The sequence below is a fragment of the Diceros bicornis genome, chromosome 9 (assembly GCF_020826845.1).
Source record: "Diceros bicornis minor isolate mBicDic1 chromosome 9, mDicBic1.mat.cur, whole genome shotgun sequence".
Lineage (NCBI taxonomy): Eukaryota > Metazoa > Chordata > Mammalia > Perissodactyla > Rhinocerotidae > Diceros > Diceros bicornis.
In genome coordinates, this window is record NC_080748.1 from 52292997 (window position 1) to 52313881 (window position 20885).

Below are 20885 nucleotides of genomic sequence, written 5' to 3' on the forward strand. Positions count from 1 at the left end.
AAAGAGGGGCAATTTTATTAACTGAGGGTTTTAAAAGATTCCTTTAGGTTATGTCAATAGTACAAGACTGATTTCTCAAAGTACCATACCTATGTATATGATTTCCAGGGGTAATAAATCATCTAACCCTTCCCTCAATATACATATACACAGATTTTGTTGGTAAGAGGTCTATTTAATTACATTTCAAGAAGCATAACAGGGAGTACAGTCATTTAATGTATAGTATGATACCATAACCTGTCCCATAACCTTATTTCTAAGTACAATTTAAACTAGGTACATGTACTTCACAGTATTGCTGTCTTACAGACTTTCAGTCTCCAGTGGAAAGGGTGAGGGCTTAGATTGATGCTGAGACTCAGTAAACGTGAAAATAACACTGGATTAAGAATCACAATGTCTTACTTCAAAGTGCCACTTACCAACTCTAAAACCTTTTTAGACCCTTAGTTTTGTCATCTATAAAATGGGAATGACACTTGTCTGATTACTGCAACCCTAGTCACTATTGGATGAAACTTTCCTTGTATCAGGCTTTGCTGACAGGGCATTGAACAGGATAGATGTGGTCTCTTCACTCACCCAAGCCCCCCTAACTGGGGATCCAACCAACTAAACTTGTGGTCACCATGCTGGGTTAAGAACGAAATGAGGTAACGGGTATGAACACAATTTACAACCTGTGGAGCATTATACTGATTGGAATGCTCAGTATTTGGGGATTGATTATGGAAAAGAAAATCCTAGCTGAGTACAAGGAAGGGGGCCAGTTACTATTAGGGGGGAAAATGCCTTAATGTTCTGAGTCATATTTGTTGAATTATTTCCTGTCAACAACTTTTTGAATTATTTCCTGTGGTGAGGATTATGTTGTCAATGTCCATACACTAGATTGTTGTGGTTGTCTCTCTCTTCCTTAAATTAGAATCTTTTCTAGAATGGGACAGAGAAAAAAATGAAGAAGAAGAAAAACTGGAAAATGATCTCTTTTATCACCACGACTGAATTCAAAAGAGAGTCAGAAGAAACGTGAGTCACATCACTGCTCCTTTCTCAGGCTTTATTTATTTGTTTTTTCTTGGCCTTGCATCAGCTGTCTCTTGGTCCTCAGAGTCTGGTGCTTCTGAGTTCGATTGCTCAGTGGCATTTCCTGGAGAACCTTTAAAATGTCTCCCCATGGTCATTCTTTTCCTTTGTCACTTCTCTTGCTGAGAAATAAAATTCCCAAGAGCTATCAGAGTGTATTGGGCAAAGAAATCATTGTCAGTAAAGTGATAATAATGATTAATAATAATAACAAATATTCTCCCATTATTGTAATCCTCTTTCCTTTTTTGACATAATAATGAGTTATCTTGTTTGGTAAACAATACTATGTTTGATCAATGTCTACAAAAACCTTTAATATTTAATAGATCTTGTAGGAAGAATTCCTTCTAGAATTTCAGATTTCAGTTGCCTATTTATTGGCAAATAATTTTTTCTAAGGCTCAATTTCTTCTTCTGTAAAATGGGAACATTGATAACTTTCAAATGGCTTTGTGAAAAATAAACGATAAAGTGAATATAAATGCATTTTGTAAATAACAAAGTGCGATGCAAACCTAAGTTACTATCGCTCTGCAGACGTGCTCTCCTCTACACCCCTAACCACTCTCTCATCCTTTCTTCACCTGGCCAACACCAGTAGACTGTTCTAAACCCTGTGGTCAGTGCTTTGAAAAGCATCTGTAGTTGGAGCTGGAGTTTACGCCCACTGTTTCCTACTTTGCTGAGAAAATTGAAGCAATTGGAAGGAAACTTCCTTAGCCTTTGCCATATTGATCACCTACTGGTATCTGCACCCACACACTCTGCTTCCTGCTCGTTACCACAGATGAACTACCTCTGCTTCTGTCTAGAGCCAGAACAACACTCCAGGAATCCTCTCTCTCTTCATCATCAGTGTGTCATTCTCTACTCCATTCCCATCAGCAAGTAATATCCTTATGTAATTTCTCTTACGCTAAAAGAATCTGTTCTCTTGATCTTTTCTACTCTCAGCAACCACTCCATTTTTCTGCTCCTCTTGAGGCAAAATTCTGTGGAAAAAGTTGTCTTTTTATTTTGTCCAATCGCTCTCCTCCCATTCTCTCTTAAACTTGCTCCAATGTGACTTGCATCTAGTGAAACTTGGTGACAGGGCGTGTTGCTAAATCCGGTGTCAGTTCTCAGCTTTCACCTCCCTGCACTGTGAGCAGCATTTGACACGATTGATCGCTCTTTCTTTCTTGATGCGCTTCCTTCTCTTGGCTTTCTGTACATGGAACTGGTTTTCCTTCCACTCTGCTGCTCTCTTGCCTTCTCACTCTCCTTTGCTCTTTCTTTTCCCCAGACTTCTTAAGGGTGGAGCACAGGTATTGCACTCATTTCTTCTCCATCTACACACGCTCTTTTGGTATTTCCCATTTCATGGCTTTAAATACCACCTAGATGCCAAGACTTCCAAATTTCTATTTCCCTTCCACACCTCTCTCCAAACTGATAAATCGAACTGCCTCCTTGACATTTCCAGAGCGTTATATAATAGACATCTCAAACTCAACAAGTCCAATTCAGAACTCTTGATTGTATCCTGCCGTAAACCTGTTCATTCAGCAGGCTAATCCATCTCAAGTGATGGCAACTCCGTTCTTCTAGTTGCTCAGGCTAAACACCCTTGGAGTTATCCGTACCTCCATTCCCTCACTCACGCCTTACTTCCTATGAATCAGGAAATACTTCCAAGTCTATCTTCAAAATAGTCTGTGAATTTAGTCATTTCCCATCCCTCCGCTGAGACCATCCTGATTTGAGCCACCATCATTTCTTGCCTGATTTGCTGTAATAGTCTCCTACCTGGTCTCATTTCTTTTACTCTAGATCTCCTACGGTGAATTCCCAATATAGAAGGCAGAGTGACCCTGTAAAACGTAAGTCAGATCATGTCAATCCCAGGCTTACAACTCTGCAGTGGCTTCCCATTTCTTACAAAGGCCAAATTCCTTACAGTGGCCCATGATACCTATATGATCTGGTATCCCAGCTCCTCTCTGAATTCTTCTCTGACCTCACTTAACTCTGTTCCAGTCACACTGACTTCCTTGCATTTCTTGAGTATGCCAAGCAGAATCCCAATTTAGGAGCATTTTACCAGTTGTTCCCTCCATCTGATTTACTTGTCTCACAGATAAGGCTAATTTCTTCTCAGCTCCAATTTTTGCTCAAATATCCCATTGTTAATGAGACCTACCCTGACAACCACACTTATGACTGCCCACTCCATTCTCTTTACCTTCATTTACTTTCTTTTCCTTTTCTCGTAGCACTTTTCACCTTATATCATGCCATATAAGTTTTTTATGTTTATTATGTTTATTGTTTATGGACTATTTCTACCTGTTAGAATATAAGCATGATGTGGCGCAGAATCTTTGTTTTGTTCACTGCTGTATACTAAAGGTCCTGGAACAGTGCCTGACACATAGTAAGCACACAATAAATGCTTTTGAACAAAAGGAAGGAAGGAAGGATCTGTTATAACAATGTGTCCTGTATATTAAATGGACTTCAACAGTTGTTCTCAATCACTCTATTGTTAATTCCTTCAAGGACAGGGGTTTTTCATCTCTATATCCCCTTGAGTAAATGATGGAGTAAACAAGAAAGGAGAGAAGATGGATGTTGATTGCTAATTACACAACTACTCTTAAAATATTTGGATGCTTCTAAAAGAGTCTGGGGATTATATTAACACAGCCCTGAAGGAAGGAAATTCACACATAGTAAATAACAGTATAGGACACATTTGTTAAGGCAAAAATAATATAACATTGAAAATACTTGGGCATTTTTCATGCTTATAAGACACTAAATTTATGTTTAAAATTTTTTCATCAATATTAATAATACAATTCAGTAGATATAGATGAAATTTTACACAAGATAGTCATTAATTTTTATAGATATCATTTCATAATGACCTTGGAAAATTTGGTCTCCATTGTTATTGGACAAAATTTTATAATGTAAAAGTATTATACTATATGTCAAGTTAGCTTTCGATTAAGGTTAATATTACTGAAATAACTACATCTGCTTTCCTCTCTCTGTGATGTTTATCACCTAATAAAAATGCTAAAGTTACCAAGGAAAGATGTTTAATTTGTTCTCACTGCTCAGTTGTATGTTGCATCCTATTTTGTAGTAAATGGCATAATGTCCCAAGTGGGCTGCCATACTGTCAGATACATTATTTATACATAACATTACTGGTTAATCAATGAACAACAAATTCAGTAGCCTTTTCTTTCCTTCTTTACTTTTAAAGTGATAGCAAGGTAAAATATGTAGAAAAATATTCCATTCTTCTGATGTTAAATAATCTTTGATGATTAAAAAAGTGAGGTCTACAAATATGAACATAATAATTAAACCACATGCCCTAATGCATTCCAATGAAGAACAAGTAACTAGTCAAATTTAAATATGGTTGCTTCTTTTTCTAGCAAAACATGGAGAAAGTACCTCTTACTATAGATTGCAAATTACTAAATAAATAAGATTTTCCCATAAAGGGATGTATAAAACTCACCTTAGAAAAAATAAATTAAAAGGGCCTTAATAGGTCATTTAGAATCATACATTCTATGTCAAACTATGTAATAAGACAGCAAACAAAGGAGTAATAGATACATATGGAAAAAATACCTCAAAATCTTATTGATAGTTTGGCAATGAGTTAAAATGTGTTCAACTTCAATTCATATATGGACAAAACTTCAGCTCTGTCTCTAGTTCCTTCCACACTTACATTTTGTGATGAATAAGGCAGCATAATTGGGATACATTTGCCTTGTGTTCAGGCATTCTTCTCTTCTACAAGAACTAGTACTATAAAGTTAAAACTACAAAGTTAAAACTTTATAGTATTATAAAGTTTTCAGTGGGGAAGGTTATAACAGGTTGTTTAGCTTTTTAAAAAAAATTCTATTTATTTGTGGAAGAATGAATGTGAAACAAATAGTAAAAATTTAATTGTATAATATAAAAAATAATAGCAATAATATTTTTAAATAGAAAAAATGAGATTGCATTCTTTGAGCTATATAGAAACAAACATATAAACAGATATCTAGCTGGATTCTCATAGTACAGGTAACCTCCTAATGTGAGAAGGGTATGGAAATGTCCAATTTCCAAGAGGAAGCCATGTGCCACACCAGTACATTTGAAAAAAGAAAAGACAAAGAAATACAATATATTATCACTGAAATACAAAATATATTATCACTGATAACATGTATATTGAGCCCCACTATGTGCAGGACATTGAAGTCATGTATGTACATCCTCTTAAAAGTGAATTTCAAGTCTCCTGATTTAATTAGGTATAATTCTCAAATGCATTGACATTTTTTTTTCCTGTGAGTATTATAATAGCTTTTAGAAGCCCATATTAAAAAAAAAGAAAGAAAGAAAAAAGAAAAATGGTTTGTTTTCACTTTAGCTCATTCTGTTGTGTTTTTATTAATAGAAGTTTCAGATCGATACCAAATATTCTGCTCAGTTCCAGTGATTGAATATGAATACATTATGTGCATACAAAAATAGTGATAATCTAAGTTGATACAATAGTTCATTTTGCATTAGTGTCCTAGATGGGACAATGTTAAGAAGCAATTTAAATGAAATTCATTTAAATGTCAGCTCTCATGCTTGCGATTTTTCTATAATTGGTTATTTAATTAAAATAATTCTCATAGTCATTAATTTAGACTAAAACTTGCTGTGCACTGACATGTTTTAATTACATGGTATTAACAAAATTGATATGCTTTAAAAAAGCATGGTTAAATTTTAAACAAGAATAAATTAGAAATCTCATAGATCATCCTACTTAGTGTATTTATGAGAAAGTCGGTCATTTTAAATGTTTATTGCAAACAAAGTCACATCATTATTGTGCACACGTTGCAGTTTATACCTCACATCCTTTAGAAAGATTTGATGCACATAGAGGGCTCCCATTCTTGAATGTCTTCAACAATGAATAAAGTAAACTATATATTAACCGAAAACCACAAAACGACCCATGGACAGATGAAGAGTTAATGCTTATGGGATACAGAAGCTCATGGAGACTTTAGATATATAATTTCATACATAAGAAGATAACTTCAAATTTATATTAAAAGATTAAAAAACCAAATTATTTTGTTATAACCAATTTGTGATCCTCCTTAGGGAGATAAAAGAAGTAGGTATATTGATTCAGTCTTATTTTTTTAAAAAAATTAGTTTCACATTGCATTTGTGAGGTTACATTTGTGACCAGTCACATTCTCATTTCAATCTTTGTCAAAGGACTGGATAAATATTTTACCCTTTTCAAATAGCAATTACAATCTTTGTCAGGAGTATGAGAAATCAGAATTTTAGTGTTTTCTATGAATTAGAAGACTTCTATATTGCTTTGACCTTTTTAATATTCTGTAATTTAATTGGATGGACAGTCTACTTTTACCCAGGATTGCCAGTCTTCCTATTTAACAAACTTACTGACACAAAGCACCATTTTAAATGACTGCTTCTTCTTTGTTCCCTTGTAGAAGCTTTTGAACATTCCTTTTACCAATGAACATTTTTCCATTTTCTTTTGGTCAGTAGAGATTTAAAAATTCTTGTGTGGCCAGCTGGATTCCATTACGTCGTTTGTGTTTTGGAGTTCTGATAGTTGCAGAATTAAGTTCCTAATCCAATTTCTTCACCTTTGCTTGGCTATAGTCTAGAACCATGAACAGAGAAGCCCATGGTATGACACCCAGGGTGTAACATAAAAGAAAGGGGAAGGTGTTTGCTTTACCTTAGCTCAGCCTCTGTTTATATGTCTTTAAACGCTGGCTCCAACCAGGGTACATCTGTTATTTTGGATTATCTTCATTATCAGATTGGACACGGCATTGGTGGTCCTGAAGACATGGGAGGAGAAGAAAATAGTAATTACTCACCATGTTTGGGTTTTGTAACTTAAGTTCCATTTAGATTTATCTAAGTAGGTGAAAACTAGTTTACAGAACTCATTCTGATTCTCCTCTTCATTCTTACTTTCTCATTTGCTGTATGTTTCTTTCTTATTCTAAAAATCACAAAACTCCCACATTATAAATGGGTTGGTAAGAAGAGAAAAGAAAAGGATCATCTTGGTTTTCATTACAGACAGTTTTAGGATTAGAGAGGTAGGAGTAGGTATACTTTCTCTCCTCCCCATATTTTTCTATATTTATTGTGAAGTGAATTGATTCAGTTTTCAATATGATTAAAAATGTCAAATTAACCTGATGATGAGGAGAAGCTGTTAATACATTGATGCATATTTGAATAGTGCCTGACTTACAGTAGTTGCTCAATAAATAGTGGTTGAATGAAAAAGTAAACGACTGAATATAATGATAATAAGCACAAAATTCCAATTAGGTCTTTTAACATAGATGGGAGAATATAATTATTTCCAAAAGTCAGAAACTAGCAGATGTAGAGAGAAGCCCACAAGAACTTAATCTCTATAGATTTATTTTTCCTGATTCACAGTGGAGATGCTATGATCCAGGTGTGCTGACTCACTGCTTAAATCTTTTCATCCCCAGATCTTTTCTGGTTCCCTCACAATGCTATTAAAATGTAAAAAAAAAAAAAAAATCCCCTAATTAATCTGTTTTGTAATTTGAACTTTTAGCACAACTGGATCTCTTCAAGTCTGGCATACAGACCAGTATAACAGTTCCTTACCCTAAAATTTGCAATATGTTCATTTTGTGTGAGGATCAGGAATGAGACGAATTTTTATCTTGCCAAACTCTCTTGAGGACAAGAATTCATGAAAAGCAATGAAACAGCAGAGATTTGAATCCTGGCTCTGACACCTCTCAGTTCCATGGCCTTTAGCAAATTATTTCTTTGGGAGCTTCTTCATAGTAAAAGCTGTTAACTCTCTAATACCTTCCTTTGTAGGGTCAACAATTGGTTACTATTACTATTCTGATTTTTCCGTCTCTTTATTAAAATTCTTTTTGCAATCCTAATGCTTTCCCTATCTGCCTTCCCTTTGATTCCCTAGAAGAGTGAAGAACCCAAGTGGACTAGCTATCCAGTCGACATGGGCAGTGTTCCAGCTCAAGTCCAGACATGCCTGATGGTGCTGTCACGGCTGATGTGAGACTCAACCACTTGAGCCATGATTAAACACGTCATCTGGAAACCACTCCCATGCATAGGAGACAATATTTTTTTTAAACTAGAACATTTCCTTTAAATTGTGAGTCCATGGTTTTGACTGGTTAGTAGTGATGAAAAAGCACAAGAATATTGACTCAGGGTATTGAGAATCATTCAGAAGGTCACGCCATCATTATAGAATCTGAGTATCAGGATCATGCTAGGTGAAATTAAAATGTGAATGGGAAATAATAAAGAGTGCACTAAAACCCAACACAGTATCTACATGAATATTTTAGGGAAAAAAATAAAACAAACTTTTTTGTCAAATCCAGGAATTCACAAACAAAAGACACAATTTAGCCAGATGGTTAGCAAAAATGTACCCATCCATATTCAATTTTTTTGTGGTGGAAAATATACCCTAAATTTAAAAGAAAACCAATGTTTAATCTTAGTTCCATATCACTTTATACAATAGGTGTACCCCTATTGATAAAGTGACTCTTTAGTAAATTGAATCTTATTGTAACATAATCACAGTCATCTGTACGCTTGGTACAATGTGAATAATTCCTCCCAATTTATGTTTTGTAATAAAAAGATTTTAATATGTTTGATTTTTACAAAGTGCATCAGATGATTAAATTAGTGGTAGTTTACATTAAATAGGGCTGAGTTGTAATATGGATCAGCAATGGACTCTCATCTTACCTATATATTCAAGATCCTGCAATTTTTGACTTTCTGTTCAGTGTTCCTTTACCTAATTTTTCCTCTTGTCTTTTATGAATAGTGGGCAGCAAAGATGGAGAGACAGTGATAGTGATTAGAATGAGATAACATAATAAACTCTAGTAGCTTTTCCTAACAAGTTCTTGATGTTCTCACCATATTGAAGAGGTGCCAAACTCAGGATCATTACATCTACAGATTTAGGGATGCATGTTAAATAGTTTAAATTCAATATCCCACATAACTGATTTTTTTTTTTAATAATTGATAACCACAAAACATAGAAAGCTTCTGGAGATGGACCCAAATGATAAACAATCTAATGGAAAAATGGGCAAAGGATAAGAAAAGATAATTCACAGAAAATATTTATGTTATAATATACATAGAAAAGATGTTCAATGTCACTAGTAATCTGAGCAATTAAAATCAAAATATTGAAATGACAGTTTCTGATCCATCAGACTAACAAAAATTAAAAATATAAATAATACCCAGTTTTGGTGAGGATATGGGGAAACAGGACCTTTCATCTGCTTTATTGGCACTACAGATCAAAATTTTTAAATGTGGATATATTTTGATCTAGCAATTTGACCTTTAGAGATCTATTCAACAGAAAACATTCACCTGTGTGCACAAAAATACATGTGCAAGGTTGGCCAATGTAGCATGTTTAGCAATTTTATAGCCTCACAAATAAACAAAGGAAATCATTTTTGGAAGTTTACTATGTTTATATAACATTGTGAGGAAAAAGAACACATTGGAAGATTAAATGATTAAATCTGGGTTCTTGATTTAGAAGTTGGGAAATATTAGGTAATGGCATACATAGGAAATTTTTTAAAAGATTGCATTAAAAAAATTTCCTTGCGGGGGCCGGCCCCATGGCGTAGTGGTTAAGTGCGTGCCCTCCATCGCTGGCGGCCTGGGTTAGGATCCCAGGCGTGCACCAAAGCATCGCTTGTCAAGCCGTGCTGTGGCGGCATCCCACGTAAAGTGGAGGAGGATCAGCACGGATATTAGCTCAGGGCCCGTCTCCCTCAGCAAAAAGAGGAGGATTGGTATGGATGTTAGTTCAGGGTCAATCCTCCTCACACACACACACAAAAATTTCCTTGCTCATTAAAATTTTGTTTGCCAACTTCCAGGTAGCAAAAATTATGGTGTTTAAAATTATTTCTGGGACATCTGGAATTTTTCCTGTAAGTTCTATAAATGCAGTTTTACCTGTGTGAGTAAGGACCTTCTGCATTCCCCAGTTGTGACTAGCAAAAACATTTGCCAATTTCATCAAGCAAACTTCTCCATTCTGGCCAGAAGATGACATTTCCTTCTCTTCCTCTGGAAAGATGGAAAGGACTTAGAAACTAATCTCTTTATTTATTCAAGAAAAATATATTACAAATGTACACCGTGTCTGTATACTCAGGTACATTCTAGGGATACACAGATGAAGACACTGTCTTGTCTTCAAGACATTCACAGTGTAGACACATAAATAATCATATGTATAACTGGCCTGACCAGCATCATCCCTTAGGCATAAAAAAGCTTCCATCTTTGTTTATTCTTTCAAGTTAAAATCTTCTCAGATCCTATTTGCACAAAATATTCAAAATATTTAGTATCTCTAGGGGCCTCCAACCCCACCCACAAAACAGGAGAGGGCTTCCTCAGTCTAAAGGTACCAGGCCTGTTTCAAATTGCCTCTTCGAGAGGGAACTGGGGAACCTTCTCAGTTCCCTGGAGGGTCCCCCATTTTTGACTGCCATTACTTTTTTCTCCAACACATGGCGTCACTGTTCAATGTGGGTGGCTCAGCCTAGCTTGGAATCATCCCCATCAACTGATACCATAATGGCAATGCCAGCTGCTGTATTAAGGCAGAGGTTTTCAGGGTGGAGGAGTTGAGGGGAAGTCTCTGCCACGTGGCTTCCAGGCTGTAGCTGCACTGGAGGCTTGTGTCCCTACGGTCAACTATTTAATCCCTGCTCTAGAGCTGTGCACAGATGGTTCGTTGAGGGAAGTCGTTACAATCTTTTAGTTGTTATGACGGGTGTGAAGGGGGTTCTTATTATAATTTCCAACAGCTATCCTTGGCTCGGGTATCACTACTCCTTTAGATTCTTTCTCATGGCCACCTCTTCCTGGCACCAGTCTATCTTCTTTCTCTTTGACTCAGATCCTCAGTGATTTCCTGTCATACAGTGATTGACGCTTCCCCGCCCCTCCCGCCTGCCCTTGGGGGAAACTACATGGCCAGATTACGTATGTAATAGGGAAAAAGAAATGGAGATACGCAGCTCAGTCATCATCTCTCTACTGAGCAATCCAGGCCAGGCCCCGGATGGAGAGAAACCGCCTCTGGGCAGAGGCTTCTGACAAGGGAGTCACACAGGCCTTAGGGAGGGTAGAAGCTTGGAAAACTGCAGTCTCAAAGCTTTGAGAAGGTTCTATTTTTGTAACAGTTGGAGATTTGAATTCACGTTTGGTGCACATGATTCCTTTGTTGCAGGGAACCACTGGAGTGAATTTTTCAGTTACTCAAAATTAAATAAAAAACACTTGAGGAAATAATATCTGTGGGTTTTCTTAGTTTAGTTAAAGACTGATTTTCTAGTTCAAGGATGCTCTTAAACTAAGAACACAGACGTACTTAACATCTATCAGTTAAATGAATTCAGGTTTTATTGCTATCTGCTACCACCCTTAGGCCTAGGGGGAAGACAGAAAGGGCTCCATGTGTGTGTTTTGTGGGATGATGATCGGGCACTGGATCTGCTTGTCTGGGCTGGGACGTAAAGAGGATCCTCCAGGTATATCAGCAAAGGCAAAGACCAGTGTGTATATCCTAATATGTCAGACTGACTGCGGGAATGGCCGAGAAGGACTTTTGGATGTCTACCTGGGTGTCACTGCAACAAAATTGAAACTAGTGCACTATAACTAAATTGTAGCATTCCTTTTATAACTTAGGGCCGATAACTTTTAGCTAATTCATCAGGCAATCTGGTAACCAAAGGAAGAAGATCTCATAAGGTTACCAGATTTAGCAAATAAAATACAAGAGCCTGAGTTAAATTTAAATTTCAGATAAACAATAATTTTTTGGTATAAGAATGTCAAAAATATTGTATGAGATATGCTTATTCACTAAACAACTATTCATTGTTTATCTGAAATTCAGATTTAACTAGGTGTCCAGTATTTCTGCCTAGCAAACCCAGCCTCATTATAAGTCCCTCCAAAGAGGAATTTTCATAGTATTTTAAATTTAGTCAATAGTCATCCACTCAACACTCATTTCCAACCATTTTCTCCTCCGACCTTTTTACTTTTGGAGCCTGGAAACGTAAGCGCTCAATTTTCTTGGCCATCTTCTTGCAGGTAGCCAAGCGACTCAATTATGGCCAATCAGATATAGGAAGAAGTCTTCTAGAAAAAGCTTCCTTCTAGAATTAAAAAAGACAGTACTTCTTAAGGAAAAGACTTTTTGATCTTTCTACCCTTTTCCTGTCTGTGATCCCAAAGCAGTGGCTGTAAGTGCAGCAGCCCTCTTATTATCATGAGGTGACAAGCATAAGGACAAATGTCTATACCTTGATGGAGAAACCCTGAGTCCCAGAAGATCATTGAGTCGCTTTATTCACCCTGGACCACCGATCTCCAGACTTTTTGTTATTGAATAGAAAATAATTCCTATCATTTAAAGCTGTTATATTTGAATTTTCTATTATTTGTAGATGACTGAAATCCTCACTGATTCCTCTTGGAATGCCTACAAATATAGAACTTTTTAGTTTTAAATAACCAAAAAATCAAGTTTGGGAAAGAAAGAGTGGTACCATGGGTAAACTAATTTGCTTTTCCAAAGATTCTCTGCAGCTAAAACTGGACAATGAAAGAAATCTGGTGTTCCCCATCAGATTCACAGAGCTAATGTCTGAACCTCTATGGCTAGAGGTATGTGGAGAGAAGCTTTTTTAGGAGAAACTTGGGGAGATCATAACTAAGAAAAGAGGGTCAAAAATAATGAAATTGTTTAAGAAACTTTGTGAAATTTTGGATATCAACAGAGCTGCTTCTGGGCCAACCAACAGATTGTGAACAGAGTTAGAGAAGAAGCTGTTCTTGGTAACTTTGCAAAGAATACACCACACCTCTGGCACTCAGAGTTGGTAGTTTGGGGGCATCCAAATACAGCATCTTCAGCATGGCCAGTGGCCTTCTCACAAGGGGTACTATCAGCAGGGGCAGAAGTGGGGCTTTGCAGGGAGTGATAAAAACATGCTAAAGCCCGAAAAAAAACCCAGACATCGTGTAGTGAGTGAGGCTGTGAGACTGACAGGCTACCTTGTGAGCAAATGGGAGATGTTCCTTCAGGAACTCCAGTAATAACTGGGGACATTTTGAAATGCACTAAAGTTCAGTTGTTCCGCAGGCTGAGGAACTTGATCCTTTGCACGTGTGTGTGTGTCTATAGTCTTTGGATAATTTTGCAAATTGCATTATAATCATTTTATGGAATGTCTGCTTCTCTTACTACTTTATTTCAGGTGCTGGTTATTACTTATCTGAGTTTTTGGAAAAGTCTCCTAATTGATGTTTATGCTTTCCTTCTTAACCTTTGCAAATCCATGCCGTACTCTGCTACCAGGTCATGTCAGTCCCATATTTAAAACCTTTCAATTATTCTCTTTTGCCTAAAGGGTCCAAGTTAAGTAACTTTCATAACATGTCCTTTGCTGCCTTTACAATCTGATCCTCCAACATTTCCAAAGTGCTCCCTTGCATTCGAGCTGTGTAACCACTCCCTGAACTCCTTATGTCCTTTCTTTCACTGGCCCGTTCTTTTCTTACTGCATGGAATGCCATTTTTCTTTTGGTCTATTTCACTTCTACAGATTCTTCAAACACATTCACAAAGTGAGTTGCTTTATTAAGTCTTTTCTGGGGCGCATCAGGAAGAATTAGTTATATCCGATGCCGTGCTCCCATAATAATTTGTGCACATCCCATGTTGAACTCATCACTTAGGATTATCATTATTTGATTGCATATCTCTTCCATTATATCATGAGTTCTTTGAAGACAACTAATCTGATTTTGACCTCTTTTTAAAACCAGCTTCTAAATAGTAGGTGTTTAATAAGTTTTAATAATCACACCAATGAATGACTCATACTCTTTAAAATGAACTCCGCATCAAGTCCTGTTATCTCTATAGGCCAAGTATTTCTCAATTTTGTTGGTTTCTCTTCATTCCAGCCACCACTACCATAGATTAGAACTTCATCAACTAGCTTCAGGATTGTTTCCATAGTCAGTGCTTTTGTCTTCTTTCCATCAGAAGTTTTAAAAAGGGAAATTATTTGAGCAGACTTGTGGTTTCAGAAAAATAGGCCTGATGACTATGTAGAAATTGGACTGTGGCTGGTTAGGGAGGGAGAAAGCAAGCCAACCCGATTTCCACACAGTTGCCAGAGTCATTTTTCTAAAACCCACAATTCTGCTCACATAATTTCTCTTTTTAGAACACTTCCAATGGAAAATGATGGGCTAAGCTTGTGCTTCAATGTATCGTTTCTCCCCTAGTTTTCTGTTGAGGTTACTAAATTCACATAGAAAAGGAAAAACCAGTGTCACAATTGGAACCCAATGCAGGGTTTTAGCCAATTACCTTGAGTTTGGTGTTTTCATTGAGTCGGTAGAGGTGACCCAGATAAACCACAGTGCTCCCTTGCCTACTGCCCCTCCACCTCTCAAGACACTAGAGGAAGAAAACAGAATCTTTCATCATCAGGTGCAGTCAATAAGATAATTACACCTCAGGTATTATTTAAGCCCTTGGTTAGAATCAGTAACACTTTAGCAACCAGTCTTGCTCAGGGAAGGTCAGCCTGCTGAGCTGAACTGATCTAAATCGACATGACTGGCAGAAAAGATCTAGCCCCACCATTCTGCCATGCCCTGGGAACCCTTGAGCCTGCAAACCATTAGGCTCTCCTCAATGGAGGGGCCCAACCTGCCACGTTGATTCCATCTAACACACTGGAACTGGAAGCTCTCCCAGACCACTTCCCTTGACAACTATCTATCTCAATTTAGAAAAACCAACCTTCTCATTCATTCACCTCCAGCATCCCTGGAAAGAAAATTGTCCGTATTTGCTAGCAAGCTGATAGTGACTAATGCTCAGAAAACACTACAAGTGGACCTACAGTACACAAGGAACAAAAGAATACACTGTTGCTAATGACACTGTTAATCACCATGAGAGCTAGCACTATTTGAATGCTTTCTATGTACCAAACACCGGCTGAGTGTTCTATGTATGTAATCATCACCACACCATGAGTTTGTCACTATTATTATCTTTATCTTACAGATGAGGAAACAGAGGTACATTATCCAGATAGTAAGTAGAGCTGGAACCTAAACCTAGGCTGTCTCACCAAATGGGCTGTACAACTTTCCTCTGGCAGTTGCATGCCTACATTTGTAGGTATGATCATACATTGAAGACTCACTGGGTACATAATGGGAGTCAGAAACATTCAAGAGGGGGATTGATCTGCACAATTATATCAAGTGTCACCTACTGACATACTAATGGAGTAGGTAGACAAGAACTTGAAATATCCACTGTTCAGTCTCAGTGACAATTGAAAGATTATGGTATTAACAGTTTTATTGATTGGACCCAGACTGCCCCACTTTGGAGACAAACTAAGAAACAGAAAGAAAAGACTTCATAGAACCAAAAACATAAAAATAAACCCTTTGGTAGAATTAGGGAATAGTGGAATGGGTGTGGTCCAATCAGAATTACTGATCCTAATATCCAACTTGAGAAATTATACCAGAGTGTAGAGGAAAAAGAAATGAACTGCAAATTATGAGAGAAAAGATAAGACGTAGACGATACATAAATGAGAGTGAAGAAAGAAAGAAAGACTTGAGCACAATACTATTTCCTGGACTGAAAGAACAGGTGAGACTTTAGATATAAAAGACTCAATAATGCCAGGCAATGATATTTTTTAAAAGCATATTTTTAAAAATATTCAAGGAAGTACTCCAGCCCAATGAAAATTCATCATGATAAAATTTTTGAGATAGAAGAAAACAAATGATTAGGAACCTTGGTCAGCAACGAGACATTTTAAACCCTGAAATAACACTGCTGTTGTGTTTAAGATATAATGTAATATTTATGAAAGGAATCTTGAAATAGAAGTACATAATGTAAGAAGAAAATTAGCAATAATCTGCTTCTAAATTTTCAACAAACCTCAGTGTTAGTACAAGATGAATGTAAGTTTGCTAAATTCTTTCCTTAAGGGAAGTGAATACTTGATTATTTAATTCATTATATTATTAAGCCACTTTTCTGTATGTCTCATTTCTTCTATCCAAAATGCTCCTGCACAGGATATCCACATGGTCCAGGCCTTCACTTCAGTCTGGTCACGTCTCAGGTCATCAAAGAGGTCTGTCTGAATTCTCCATCCAAAATAGCATTTCTCTTCGTGGCCTATCCCCTTACTCTGCTTTGTTTTTATAGTACTTTCATCATATACACATATATGTATGTATTTTCTTTCTTTACTGGCCTCCATCAATAGAATGTAAGCTTTTGAGAGCAAGACTTTCTTTGTTCACTGCTTTATCCTCAATGCCTAGAAGAGGGCTTGGCACATATTAGACTCTCAATAAATATGAATGAACAATATATGAAGTGCTCCTATAAATCAATAAGAGCAAACCACTACTTCAATCCAAGAATAAATGAACGAAGACCATGAAAGGGCCATTAAATAAGCATATGAAAATATAGTTACCTCCATTAATAATCAAAAATTGTAAGTTAAGTCAATGAAAAGATATTTCTATAGGTCTATAGCAAAGACTTTAAAGATTGATAATATTCTTCATTAACAAGATGTGGGGAATGTAAAATATATTTTTTAAGGTCAATTTTTATGATCTATCAATATTTCTTTGATCCAGAAAATCCACTTCTAGGAATTTTCCTATTGAAATATTTTTACAATTCTATAAATATATAGATTTTTTTAAAAAAAAATTGCTACATTTTTATAAAAGTGAAAAATAAACTATACTAATCATATTTTGTAAACGGAGATAAAATATAGACAAAGATATAGAATGAGATATATAGATATGTCTGTGGTATATAGAAAAAAATGTAAATTCGCCTCTGTGATTATCTCTAGAAGGTAGAATTACACGGTAATTTGTTTCCTACTTTAAGTATTTTTGTAATGTTTGAAGTTTTACAATAAAATTAACATTCTATAATCAGTAAGAAAATATAAAAGACTTGATTATAATTTTTAAAAGAATTCATGAACCAGTTTTTCCATTTCTGAAGCCTTCTCCGTAGAGGGTCTATTCATATTTTTTAATACACTACTGAGTTCCATATGCTGGTATCTCTTTCAGCTTGTTTCATCTGTGTTCATAAGTGGGATTACTCTACAGCTTTTCTTTTTTCTTGTGCTGTGCTAGTCCAGTTTGGATTAACACAGTTATGTTTATCTCATAAAATGAGCTCCTTTCCAATCATGCCTCATGCTGTGCTCAACGTATGATCTGATTGCTTGAAACGTTTTATAAAAATGCGGTCTTTTGCATGCCTCTGTGCCTTTGTTCATGATCTTCTCTCTGCCTGGCAGGTCCTTTACTGTCTTCCTGCCTTTGGATGCTTCAAATTATCTTTTGTGACACAGGTTAAATGTCCCCTCTTGTATGAAGTCTCCTCTACCATCCCCAGGAGGTTTCTTTTTCCTCTGATCCCAACTCATTTTATAAATAATGTCATCACCCAATAGCATTTATTACATTATAGTGTAATTATTTTTCTCATATTTGTCTCCCTGATCTGACTGGAGACTATTTCTCATTTATCTTTGCATGTCTAGCCCCTGTACAGTATCTGGTTCATCATAGTTTTTCAATCTCAATGGATATCATGTGAATAATGCAAAGATACCCAGGACCACCTGAGAGTTTATGAGCTAAAAGTAAAAGTTCACCACTTCCTTGTTCATCCCTTTGAATGATTATTTAATTTTCCAGACTGATAAGGTCAGCAGTTACTGTGTTATAACAAAGAGTGAGGTGGGGTTTAATGTCATCTCTCCTCAGCCATCCTATTCCTCGAGACCCAGAGAGGTTTTCCTGCCCCTGTTGAGACATGTTAAAATGTCCTTCATCCTTCAGTTCTTCCTTGTTACGTTCAATCGTGCCGTTCCGGCTGTTTATTTTTCTGGTTGCCCTTTTCCATAGGCGAGAACACTTTATGATTCTTGGTTCCCAGACCCAGTCTCACTGTGCATGTCTCTACTTGTCCCTCAAAAGCAAATGCTACTTGGATCCAACGAAGAACCAATGAATATATAAGCTCAAATTAGTGTTATGAACATGGTCATAATTAACACAGGATCTGAGCAAGATCCTAGCTCTTCCTACTGAAGCTTTCATTTCTTAACACTTTCACTGGTTTTCAGGGATTGTGTTTTTTGAGTTTCTGTATAATTTGCCTTTTCTTGGCTTTAATCTTTCCACACCTCAAACTATAATGCAGGAGTCCCAGCCTGAACCTGAGCTGAAATTTAAATGTATCTGGGACCTCCAGAAGTGCCTTGTTGTTTACGTGTTCACTAAATAAGAATGAGGAGTGATCTTGTTACTCATCTAAGGAAAGTTATAAGGGTTGTGCAGAGAAATATGAGGTCTGATTGAATATTTTGGTCCATACAAAACTTATGGATTAACCTGTAATCCCCATGGAAAGGAGGGTCCTTGGCAGAAGACAATGCTTCTGTGTGGATCTCTGTGAGACATGACAGCAACATAAAAGCTGCTTTGTGCCTGGAACACTGCATAGCTCTCTGTGGGCAGCAAGGGCTGCTGGGAGCAGAGCACTTCTGTGTTTGCAGCACTGTGAGTGCCCAGAGCCGGTATCCTTGGGACTACATCAGCTTCAAATAGCCAATCAAGTATCTCATGGGTTCCTTTATATTTATTTCTTAAAATATTTTAAAGTGATGTCTATTCATTGTGAAAATAATGAAAAATACAGAAATATGTAATGAAGAAACTAACAGTCCCTCATAATTCCATGACCTAGATATAGCTATATACTTACAAAATTAGGTTGATTTTATATATGATATTTTGTTTGCCTTTCCACTTACCATCATAGAACAGCTTTTTCAAGATTTACTGTAAGCCTGGTCTTCTTTAGAAAGCTTTTCCCGAGGGCCTCCTCACCTCCGTCCCAGGTAGAGTCACTATAACTATATTTGTCCCCCAATAGTTCAAAGTGCATTTTTTCTATTAAAAAATGTATAATAATTTAGTTGACCTATTTATTTATGTGTATGTCCTCCTCTTAAAGATTGGAAGCATTTTCAATACAAGTACCTAACCCAATGTCTGGTACATATTAGATATTTATTAAGTTAGTTGAATAAATACATGAATAAGTAATCATAATTACTTTAGCCACAGGATAAATATCTCTTTGTAGACACTATATTAATAGCTTGATGATGTTCTATCATATGGATGTAACATAAAGAAGTCATTATTCTCCGTTAGTTGGAATACTAATGTTACATCAAATTATTATTGTAAATAACATCGGCAGGAGATATTTTTGTATGCAAATTGACATCTTTCTGCATTTTTCTGAGTGTACAATAGAAGATGAATTACTGGATTAAAAGGCACAAATATTATCCATACCAGAATTATTTTCCGAAAAGTCTGTATCATTTGACATGCCCAGCAATGTATAAGCTTCAATTTCACCTCATCCCTACCAATATTGTTTTATGTATTTAAATGTATATGCAAGATGTTTTTATTTACACATATACATGTTAATCTGATTATAATTTTATATATATACACATTTACATGTGATGTTTTAATTACATATACATACATGTAAAAAGTTATCACATTGTTTTAAATTTCATTTTTTGATTGCATTTTTAAGTAACCAAATTTTAGAGACTAATGATTTCTAATGTTTCAAATCATATCAATTTTGAAGGGGACAGTGTTGAACAAAGTCAAATGTGTGTGTGTGTGTGTGTGTATATATATAATATATTTGTGTGTGCCTGTGTGTGTATAAATCATTCTCTTAAGAATATTGTTGAGTTCCTGATATGTGCAAATATGAGCAGTATGATTAACAAACCAGATAAAGGCCAAAATACAATTAAGTTATATGTTGTAATCAAATCAACATGGTACTTATTCCTTTCTTGCTTCTCACCAGACTGTCGACCAACCATACAGTACACCCGGCCTGACTTCAACTTCTACATATTTTGCCTGTTTTGGTTGGTTTGTAAGTTATTGTGATTTAATGGCTCTTGAGAGTTTCTGAAGCATATTTTCTCCCTGCTGTTTAGAGAATATTCATATTGCTTCTTACTGTTTGATTGTCCGAGTGGAAGTGTGGTATTTGGAAGAGCAACAGTTTTAATTTTATTTCATTTTATTTTCATTAGTGAAAATGAAACAATTTCAACATAACATTGGGCATTAGTCTTTTTCTTAAAAGCTGTGGATTGTCATTAACTGACAAAATATTCCGCTGCCAAGATCTTGCAAGTATTGTATTTGTTATCTGATGCCAAACATCCTCTTTAAATGCTAATGAACAAAGTATGGCATGCATTCTGTTCTTGATAGATTATGCCTATACCTTCTGTGGTCAACAGAAGGGGAATTCCCGGCCCATATGATTTCCATTCTGGCACACTCATCTCCTTAGTACTTACAAGCCAGTTAGCATTTAGATGTATTACTCAATCTTATTCTTACAATGACTAGAACAGCCACAGCTTAGCTGCATCTAC

The 20885-nt window shown here is 36.1% G+C and overlaps 1 long non-coding RNA gene across 1 annotated transcript; it reads right to left on the minus strand.

Annotated features, from left to right (window-relative positions):
• Positions 1-993: 993 nt before the first annotated feature.
• On the minus strand, positions 994-10301 carry LOC131409958 (uncharacterized). The gene is made up of 3 exons (XR_009221092.1): positions 10204-10301; positions 6887-6992; positions 994-1211 (listed from the first exon to the last, which is right to left on the minus strand). It is a non-coding gene; the product is annotated as an uncharacterized LOC131409958 (long non-coding RNA).
• Between the last annotated feature and the right edge of the window lie 10584 nt (positions 10302-20885).